Consider the following 11,255-nt stretch of genomic DNA (forward strand, 5'->3'; position numbering starts at 1 on the left):
AGGAGAACAGGAGGGAAGTGGTTGTGCACTGAGGTTGTGCCTGTCTTGCAGTCATTGTACCTCTGGATCACACCAAGCTCAAACCATGCTCCTCGGGGCAGAGCAGGGCACTCCTGCTGTGGGAAACACTTGCTCACTGGTGTTAGAAGGGCTTTAGAAGGAATGTTTCCAGGAGCAATTCTATGGTCCAAGACCAGGTTAGGTTTTCCTATTGCCTCTGTTAAGCAAAAATGTCATGGGAAGATTTTGCAACATGAGGGCACTGGCTTAATCCAGAAGAAGAGCATGACCAAAGTCCACTAGCTAAAAGCCATGGCAGTGGGCTAGGAAATCACAGCCACAGCCCAGGCAGCAGCTGGAACAATACACAAATGGGCTGAGGAAGACATCAGCATTTTAAAAGGTGAGGAGAGATTGCCTCCTTCTCAAGGATCCCAGTATGCCTGTGTTCTGGTAAATAAATGTGCCTGAGTTTTGAGACCCATTGCTGAGTTTCAGCTTGCCTCTTCCATCCTGTATCTTATATCCTGTATGTCTGTGTCATCATCACTCTGCACCAGAGCAAATTAATACTAAATAGCAATGTTAAGGTCTCGTGGCCACTGCAGACTGATAGATGGAACCATCTGGTTAATGGAGATACCATAATGAAAGCATTAGTTCTTAAGTATAGCACTGCAGATATTTTATCATGTATATAAAAAAAAAAGAGACCCCAGTGAGGACTGAATTTAAGCTGCTGTCTGTTTTGTACAGCACAGGGAAGCAAAGCTGAGTTAGTCCAGGAGCTCACATACTGCTGCTGTCATCAGAGAAGGAAATGCTGGATGTACAGGGAAAATTATATAAGCATTAGAAATGGAATAACTTTCATATTTGAAATTACTTTTATTAGGTAATTTGAGATACTGTTAAGGCAGAAATATTCTGACTGAATTTTAAGCACAGTGGTGTTTGTGTAAATCGAACCCTTCAGGGACATTGGTTCTTCTTGTTTAGCTTTTAATCTTTGTAAGAACAAAAATTGCTCTTTTATTATGTGTAGAGTTTTAATAAAGTAAAATCACTCAGTAAAGGTCCCTCAGTTTGAACTGCCCCTTTAATACTGATAGTTTCTCTTGAATGATATGCAAAAACTTTTGTGTGCCCAAGCAGGACACCAGGAGTGGGCTGCAGCCTCCCACTGTGTGTGCACAGAGCACAGCCACAGCTCCTGCCTCTAGGCTGCTACCAACCTCATCCTCATGTTCCTGCCTGGAAGGTGGGAATGATGCTCTGAGTCACCTGTAGTAGAGGAAGGAGTTGAGGTAGGTGGTGGCATGCTGCCTCAGTAAATGTCCTGAAGTTGGATTATGACATAAAAGAGAAGCAAAAGGACTCCTCTCTAGCTGGATTTTAAATTAGCTTTTTATCTTAAAAAAAACCCCAAAAAACAAGACAATTATGTTCTCTGAGGCATTGGAGTAGAAGAGTAAGAGACAAGGTTTAAGATACTCTGGATAGGCTTGTGTGTGATACATCATGGAGAAAGGTTGGCAAGGAAGGATGAGTGGTTGTAATTAGTGAGTGACAGGAGTGACCTAAAATGGAAGATTGCAGTACTCTGACATTGAATTCACAGTTCTCCATCAAATGCTGTTTTAAAAAGCCAAATATGTTGAAGGACTGAATGGGCGAGAGTGGGAGGCACCTCACCTTGCTCAAAGCTGAGTGAGGTGACAGCAGGAATTAGCCTGAGACTTATCTCACCCATCTCACCACCCACAGTCTCCAGTTCAAGGTAGGGAGACTAATGCCAGGCTCCATGGTCCTTAAGTACAGGAGGCTCCTTCATAGTCAGAAATTTACATATAAATTTCTACATCATAAACACCTACATTTACTAGATCAGTCCCATCATGTCCTACACTTTCCCTATCTACATTGAATGTTTTTTCAACAGTGCCTGAGTCATAGAGCTCTGAACTCTGTTGACCCTGTATTGCAGCTTTGCTGTAATACAGATAATAATTTCTAGGATGAAATCTCTTTTTCTGAATACATATAACATCTTTCAGAAGAGTCTAAAACAGAAACTATAAGAACATTAACTTGGAGCATTTTTCAAGTTCATCCTACTTGCAGTGCATTAAAGTGAAGTGACAACTGAGGTATGACATGAAGTAATTATACTGATTGTGTTGTATGTGCTCTGCAGGAGCCGATGATTTGCTGAGGATATTAATTTCAAAAGTCAAACAGCAAGAGATCAGCTGAGATGAAAGATCACTGCAAAGTGACCTCAGACTAGGGGGAAAGAAAAAGAAGGGAGGGGAGTATGGCTAAGATGAAGAGTTCAATGCTGTACAGTCTGGCAGTGAACTGAAGTAGATGCATTTTCACACCAAAGGTGGTTTCCATGGAACTGACTGCAGGTGTCATCACTACAGTTCAGAGTCACCACTGTGGATTCCATTTATAGTCATGGAGGGAAGTGGAGTATAAACAATGGCTTGTTTTAGGTGTCTAAATTAGCTTGTGGTAAATCCTGGATTCTCTGGTTTATAGAGGGAGTGTAGAGTAGCTGGTCCATAGTTCAGTGTTCCACTGTGAGGGACTGGGTGAAATGCAGGTGCAACCCCAGACTGAGCTACCACCTTCCTTATTCATACACAGCCATGACCTGACTGAGGCCTGATCATTACCTTGAGGCACATTACTCCTTGTGAGCAGGGAAATAGTAGCTAAGTAGGAGAATATATAACATCCCTTAGAGACAGCATTTAATGAGATCAGGGTGATAAGGAGTCTCTGAAAGAGAATAGGTATAGATTAACTTTTGTGAATAGCAAACCTAGTGAACTTAATTTCTTTGACCTCTAAAACCATTTTCACAGTCACAAAAAGGTAATCAGAATGTAAAAGCTCTTTATCAAATGCTCACTGTTGAAATCAGTATTGGATTTGTGTACTCCAACTGCTGTGCAGCCCTGAATAGACACATTAAAAGTGGTTTAATCCGATTGTACTTTGGCTTTAGCTTAGTTTGTCAATCTAGCAGTGCAAGTCAAACAGCTTTCACTTAGGGATTTTCACTGCTTCCCTTGGATAAATTCATTAGCAAGGCATAAAGTAACTGTGAGTCTGAGGGACTCTGGGAGCCATGGAGATCTTTCTGGTGGTGCCAGAACCTGGAGGTAAGCAACAGTAACCTGAAGGCCAGCTCTCTGTGACACAATGCTACAAAGGGAATGTCATGAAGCTTGACTGGGCAGTATTCATTGAATCTGAATACTCACACTCAGAGAAGAGGTAAGCAGTAGTAAAACCATTATTTTTGTGCCAACAGGGACACCCCCCACACCCTCTTCCTTAATATGTTCCACATGGCTTCATCTGTCATTTGTCAGAAAAGGTGTCAAACTACTTTAGCTTCACTAAAGTGTTAACTTGGCCAAAAAGCAATGTGCTGGCATACCTAGACCAAAACAATAGGCTGGAATAAACTGCTACTGACTCACAGGCTTTGTGTAAAAACAGGCACTCCCTGAGCTGAAGGCCCTGGGCTCAAGAGTTCTGAACACATATGCAAGGATCCCTGGCCACTTGTGGTTTTGGCTGCTAAGGCTCTGTCTGTGCTGAAGAAAAGCCTGGCCTATCCAACCTGTCCCAGGATGCCTTCTGTAGTCAGAAACAGGCCCTTAATCCCATCCATCACTGTGCTGTTATGCTCCCCACCCCCAACAGTAGAGACACAGTTTGAACAAGAGGTCTAGGGTTTTGGCAGCAAAAGTAATTGAAAAGATCACCTCATTTACTGATTAAGGTTGTATCCTTGAATGGCATCATTAACTGCATCAATACTCTGGCCTGTGCAGCACAGGCACTGCCCACGGATGATAGTGAGAACAGGTGTCAAGATAATTCATGGCCATCATGAATCTTTTCTCACTTTCCACACACCTGGAAATGAGGTGAGACATTGCAGTTCAGATGGAAGGATGCCTTTGTAGGGAGCTTTTCAGCTTTTATGTAGTGGAAGAAGACAGCAATCCCTGGCATTCTCTATGGCAAAGCACTTAGTCCTATATGATTCCCTCTCTGAAAGGGGGACAGTAATTCTTGGTCATCTCCCAGTAGTGTTATGGGAATAGATAGTACATCTTGAATTCTATTTATGTCCTGTATGATGGAGACCATGCATGACCTGCAGACAGACAGTATTTACTGTCCCTGAAAATGGCAGTTTATCTCCTGCTGCTGTTTCTCACACAGGTGGATGTTTGGTTGTCTATGACATAAAGCACAACTGGACAGTTTAGACATACAGTACTATACTTATGAAATTTAAATTACAAAGATAGAAAACATCAAAACATCTGGGAGACAATTTAACCCTTTTGATCAGCCTTTCTCCTGCATTTTCTTAAACCAGAAGTGCTTCTTTCGTTCTTTAGTAATCACCCATCTCCAAGAAGTGAAAATACTCTTGCAAAACTAATAAATGAGAATCTATTTGCAAAGCTATTTATTTATGTGCCTGGCACTTCAGGGTGCTTGGAGGGTAATCTCAAACTGTGAGCTCTGCACTGTGTAAATTTAGAAGCGATTTTTCTAAATGTCAAGTATTTATTACATGAAAAAAACATTTGGAGTGTAGAGCAGGTCCCCAGTGATATACAGTGCATTTGGGGAAGGGTTTCTTGGATGAACAGAAATAATATTTGAGAGATGAAAAGCAAATCCTCTATTTGAAATTGCTTTATGTGCATGGAAAGGAGCTTGAACAAAGGTAGAAGACAAGTTCAGTACTTTGTTTTGTCTCATGCATAAAATAGTGGTTTTCCAAATCTTTATAACCTTTACACAAATCTGTCTTTTCTCATCCTGCAGCACTTCTACCACCTCTGCTTCTCCTTCTTACCCTCATAACAACTCCAGCACACTCCAGTCAGACCACAGAATGCAGAATTTATTCATGTAGGATTTTACCCACATAATGCCTTACCTTAAATGTCAACATATCTCTAAGTGTGAAGCAGTAAAGTGCAAAAAGCTGGAGGCTGTTGATATGGAATACAAGGGACACTGATCTATTGTGAGAAGCCTATGATGACTGTTGTTTCACATGGAAAGATGAGAACCATCAGAAGCAAGGGAAGGAAAAATTGAAGGTGCCCTTACAATGACATCAGCCAGCTCCCTCAGCACGCAGTGGCACATCCTCTTGGAGCTCAGGGGTTTATGTATGTCCAGTCTGTTTAAGTGTTCTCTGACCTGATTCTTTTCCACCAAGGTACAATTTTCTCGCTTCAATCTTTCACGCTGGTCTCTGAGGATTCCTGAATTTTGTCCTTTTTAGCAAAGGCTGAGGTGAAGAAGACATTATGTACTTCAGAATTGTCCATGCCCTGCATCACCAGAACACCTGCCCCTTTCAGCAGCAGGTGCACATTTTCATTAGTCTTCCTATTGCCCCTTATGTATTTATGGAAGCTTTTCTTGTTGCTGTTGAAATTCCTTGCCAGAGTAAATTCTGGATGGCTTTGACTCTTTTCTAACCATGTCTGTTGGCTCAAAAGGTGTCTCTAAATTTATAACAGGTTACCTGACCCTAATTCTACTTTCTGCATATTTCATTTTGAGGTCTGAGCTTTTCCAGGATCTCCTTAACAATCCACACAGGCCCCCAGCATTTTTCCTTGACTTCCTATTCTTTAGGATGGATTGTTCTTAAGCATAAGGAAGGTGGTTGTTGAATATTAACCAGCTTTCTTGGACCTTTCTTTCCTTTGGGCTTTTATCCTGGGGGACTCTTTTAAGTGGATCCCAGAAGAAATCAAAGTCTTCTCTCCTAAAGGCCAGTGTTGGGATCTTGGTCTTTGCCCTGCTGTGTCCTCTCAGGATACTTAACTTCACCATCTCTTGGTCACTGCAGTCAAGGCAGCCTTTGACTCTCACATCCTCAGGGAGCCTTCCCTTTTTTATAAGTGTGAGGTCCAACAGGGCATCTCTCCCTACTGGCTCCTCTGTCACTTGGGTCTGGATGTTTTCATCAATGCTCTCTAGGAACCTCCAAGGCTGTGCTCCTCCTCCAGCAGATATTGGTATGGTTACATTCTGCTGTGAGGACCAGAGCCAGAGAATGGGAGGCTGTGAAAGGCCTCATCGACTTGTTCTTCCTGATCAGAGTAGACACCTTCTACATCAGGCAGCTCCTTCTCCATGGAGGTGCCTGATACCTTGGGCTGGGGCTGCTCCATCGGTCATTCCACAGCAGCCTGCCCTGTTCCCTGGCTGGGGGAGGTGGGACAGTCCCTAGTGGTTAAGTCATTCCCTGTCAGCCCATGTGGGGAGCATCTACAGTGCTTGTTCATCTGATGACAGTAAGTCAAGGTCTGTGGATAGAAGTCCTGTGTTTCATTAGTCCATCTAATCAAGTTGGGGGAAAATGACAAACTTGCCTCTGAAAGCTTTTCTTCATGTCTGAAAGAGATGCTGTGAAGTTCAAAGCAATTGCTCCAAATTCAGTTAGGTACATAGGAGCTCTACTACCTACAGAGGAAAAGGCAGGTAGAGAATTCTGGGTTAAAGAACAGAAAAGCTGAAAACATATCCTGCAAAGGACAGAGAGAGACAAGAAATTTACAGCCCGTGAGGAAAGTAGAGAGGTTAGTGGTGGGTGTAGCAGCTACATGATGTACACACAAAAAGCCCCAAAAAACAAACAAACAAAAAAACCGCAACAAACCCTAGAAGCCAGAATTAAAATACTGATTAGACACAAAGATATTTTTTGAGACACTTTATGTCCTGGTTTAATGTGGGAAGAGAGTTCATTTTCTCCCTAGTAAAGGGCAATGTTTTGGACGCAGGATGAGAATAATGTTGGTAATGCACTGATGTTTTGGTTGCTGCTGAGTAGTGCTTGCACTGAGCCAAGGACTTTTCAGTGTCTGAAAGTGAGGAGATAGCTGGGACAGAGAAGAGCCAGGACAACTGATGAAACTGGCCAAAGGGATATTCCACACCACAGAACCTCATGCTCAGGATATAAACTGGGGGGAGTTGACCTAGAGGGGCAGAGCTCAACTCAGGGATGGACTGGGCGTCAGTCAGCAGGTGGTGAAAAATTGTATTGCGCATCCCTTTTTCCTCTGGGGTTTTATTCCACTCTCTTTTTCTTCTTGTAATCTTCCTTTTCATTGCAATTATTATTAGTAGTAGCAGTAATACTTTATACGTTATCTAAATTATTAAACTGTTCTTATCTCACTTCCTGCGTTTTACTTTAGCTGATTCTTCTCCTCATTCCATCAGGGGTGAGGGGGCAGGGAGCAAGCGACTGTGTGGCACTTACTTACCAGTTAAGGTTAAACTAATGACACCATATTAAACTGAGAACTGCCCATTATCTTGCTGAAAAGCCTTCCAGAAAGAGGAAAAGGAAAAGGAAAAGGAAAAGGGAAAAACCCACAGAAAGCACCACCCAAGTTTAAAAGGACAGTGAAAGGAACTACTAGACTTTGACAGAAGTCATGCCCAAATGGGAAACCCAGGAAAATCTAGCAGTTGAAAAGTAGATCTCTAATGATATGGATCAAATACATGTTCAAGTGCCAAGTTGCTAATAAGAAACACTTTCAGGCACATCCAAACCATGATGTCTGCCAGAAATTCAGTGCAGCTTCAGTTGAGATAGTCAAGAAGTGGAAGGATTACTCAGCAAAAATAAGAAAAAACTTAGGTGAATGCAGCTCATTAAAGAAAAGGTGAAGGAGCCCCCTGAGACAGATGAAGAACAATCTCAAACTGAAAAGGTTTTGAAACAAATCAATACATTGACAGGTAAGAAGAAGGCAGAATGCCAACCATCAAGCAGCTCTGCAGCAACTGAACATGAAACTGCTAATTTGTGAACTGCAATGCATCTGGTGTCAGAGGAGCAGACAATGGTTGGTATAACTTCAGACTCTCAAAAAGACACGACAGGGTGATGCTGAAATCTAGGGAGCAACATTGCTGGTGTTTGTACTTGGAAAGATCAGGAGGAACTGTGAGAGCAGCTGTAGGATTCCACACACATTTTTTCCCAGGGAAGTCACACTTCATGAATGTGGTGGAAACATCTGTAGGATTGTACAAGCTTTGTGTGTAAGGGTGGTGCAGATGGAAGATTTTGTAAAAAAATTTTACGTAACTTTGGAATTCTAAGAGATACAAAGGTCATGTTCTCCCAGTTTTAATCTATAGGGCAGGAAATGACAGAAATAATTAAGAGCCTTAACTGTGGAAGGAATCTGTCAGTGGCCTGCTACAAGTATTTGTACATTGGACTTTACTATTCAATACATTCTCCAGGGACCTAGCCAAGGCTGTCCAGCAGGCTGACAAAAGAAAAAAGGGGAATCAATGTTAATGCTGAGCTCAAAGATGCAGAAGGGCATTGTGTTCCTACATAACTGGGTGATCAAACAGGGAATGAAAATTTAATGTCAGTGACAGCAAAATAGGGGCAAAAAATAACTCATACCTGTTTGTCCTTAGAAACAGATCTTTGAGTCACTTTGGATAACATTCTGAAAACATCAGCCCAGTACTGAGCAGTGATCAAAAAAGTAGCTAGGATATTTTTACTTAGTTTGAGCACAAAACAGGAGTTCTCATTATGTCACTCTGTACTCTTCCAATGCATGTGTTTTGAAGATCACTTGTTCTTAGTCACCTTGTTTTAAATAGATCACAGCAGAACTAGAATGAGGAGTAGAGTGATGAGGATTATTATGGTTACAGGATGACTTCCTGATGAGAGGCACTATAGATGTTGAAACATGCAAATGTGCTGGAGGAGAGCAAGTAGAGAATCACAGACTCACAGAATGTTTTGGATTGGAAGGGACCTTAAAGATCATCTAGTTTCAACCTCCCTGCTGTGAGTAGGGACTCCTTTCACTAGACCAGGTGTTCAGAGCCCCATCCAACCTGTCCTTGAAGACTTGCAGGGAAGGGAAATCTATCAAATGAGGAATAACATGGAGGGGATTGAGCACAGGATGATTATTTACCAAGATTCATAACACAAGAACTCCTGGAAAGTCAACAAAATGATCAGACAATAAAGATAAAATAATCAAAAGGCGATGTTCTTCCCTGGTACACTGTCATATTATGAAATTCACTCTCTTAGAAACTAAAAATATAAAACTACTCAAATCAAGTCAGATGACTTCATCAATGGTCTGGATAAAGCCACTGGCTCAAAAAGCCCCTGAATTTCTCTTTGCCTAAAAATAAAGGCTGTTCCAGGAATTGGAGCCCTGTTTCTTGTGCCCTTTTCTCCAGAAAGCTCTGTAGGAGGCCAGGCAGATCACTGGCCTGACCCAAAATGTCTTTTCTTATGTTGTTGTAGAGCTCTGGCCTTTACTTCCCCCCTGCATCTGCCAGGCCACCACTTTCTATGGATCCTTTTTATGCCTAGTCAGTAACATTTGATACTATGGAGCTAAGTTTTCTAGAAGAGGTGATCCTTCCCTTCTGCACCTGGCACGACCCTCTGCACTGCCATGTCCAGTCCTGGGCTCTCAGGAGAGAGATGGCCATACTGGAACAAGCTGAGCCAAGGGCCATGAGGACAAGGAAGAGCTTGGAGCACCTGAAATATGAGTAGAGGAGGTTGAGAGAGCTGTGACTGGGGAACAGGAGGCTCAGGGGGATCACATCAATTTACATTACATAAGTACCTGGTGGCAGGGGTACCAAAGACAAAGCCAGGCTCTCCTCAGTGGTGTCCAGGAGAAGGGCTAGAGGCAATGGGCATGAAATGAAAAGCAAAAAATTCTGTTAATATATAAGAAAAAGCTTTTTCATTTTAAGAATAACTGAGTACTGAAATGATAGAAGCATACCCTACCGAGGCAAGAATTTCCCACTCCAGACCCTTCCTAGATCACAGTCCAGTATTTTTTAGCCTAAAGGATCAGAGAAAGTACTTTGTGTGGTACAGAAACACACTTCCACAGCCACCCCAGTTGTAGGGCACTAAGAGCTGAGAGAAGAAGCTGGGCAGCAAACCTGTCATGCACTCCACCAAGCATCATCAAAGAAGGACTGCTCGAGCTGAAAGTATGTTTGCAATTAACATCTCCAATTTGCAAAATAACCTTTAAAATATGATTGTAATGGTTTACAGTAGGTGGGAGCTAAGGTGTGTTTGCAGTATTTAAACAACAGCTAGAGATGGGAATGGAAATCTGGTCTGCACATGGAGTTCTTCAGACTGCAAAACTTCCCCACATTACTCACTTTTCTATGTATTATAAAGCTGGTTGCATAAAAGGGCAGAGATCAAGCTCATGCATTTCTTGGACACCCATAAACTCTATAAGGCGTCTTAAGTTGGGAGATCTGGGCTTCAAACCTTCCCCTTAATTTGGAAAATATTCAAGATCTGAGAATGACCCAGGATTTGAATCTGGGTCATTCTCAGATCTTGTATATGGCCTCCACCCCACTGCCAGGTACAGAGACACACACCCCCATCTGAATTTCTGCAAGATTCTTGGCTGAGTCTGGCCCAGATGCAGTTCAGTATCTTCACAGCAGCCCTGGGGGTGCTGTGCTTAGGATGTGTGACTAAAACAGTGTTGAAGGTACACTGAAGTTTTGACTGAGCAGTGCTTGCAAGGCATCAAGGCTTTCTCTGTTTCCCACTCTGACCCACCAACAAGTCTGGCTGAGGGTAGGAAAGACACTGGGAAGGAACACAGTTGGGACAAATTCCCTGAATTGGCCAACAGGATATTCCATACCATACAATGTCATGTTCAATCAGCTCAGCCATCAGCAATAAAGACTGAAGTAAAGGAAGAAGAAGGCTTCCCAGGTTGTCATTGTTCAGAGACCAGGTGGGCCTATGTCTGGTTGTGGGGCATAGTGTGTGATTGCCTTCTTTTCCCCCCACTTTTTTCTTCACCTATTAAACTGCCTTTAACTCCACTCACCAATTTTCTTACTTTGGTTCTTCCTTTTTTGTCCCCCATCTCACTGGAAGTGACAAGGACAAGCAAGCATTTCTGTAGGCGCTTGGCTGCTGGCCGAGTTCAACCCACCACACTTCTCCATCCTGAAAATGTATTTATATGCTGTCTGTCAAGTCTGACACATCTTCCAGTCTTGCTGACAGAGCAGAGAATAACTGCAGGGCAGTTTTTCGAGAAAGATGCACCTCTCCCTTTGCAGCCATACCAGCCACCCCGTGCCACTCACTGAGGCAAGGA

The sequence above is a fragment of the Agelaius phoeniceus genome, chromosome 1 (genome assembly GCF_051311805.1).
Source record: "Agelaius phoeniceus isolate bAgePho1 chromosome 1, bAgePho1.hap1, whole genome shotgun sequence".
Classification (NCBI taxonomy): Eukaryota; Metazoa; Chordata; class Aves; order Passeriformes; family Icteridae; genus Agelaius; species Agelaius phoeniceus.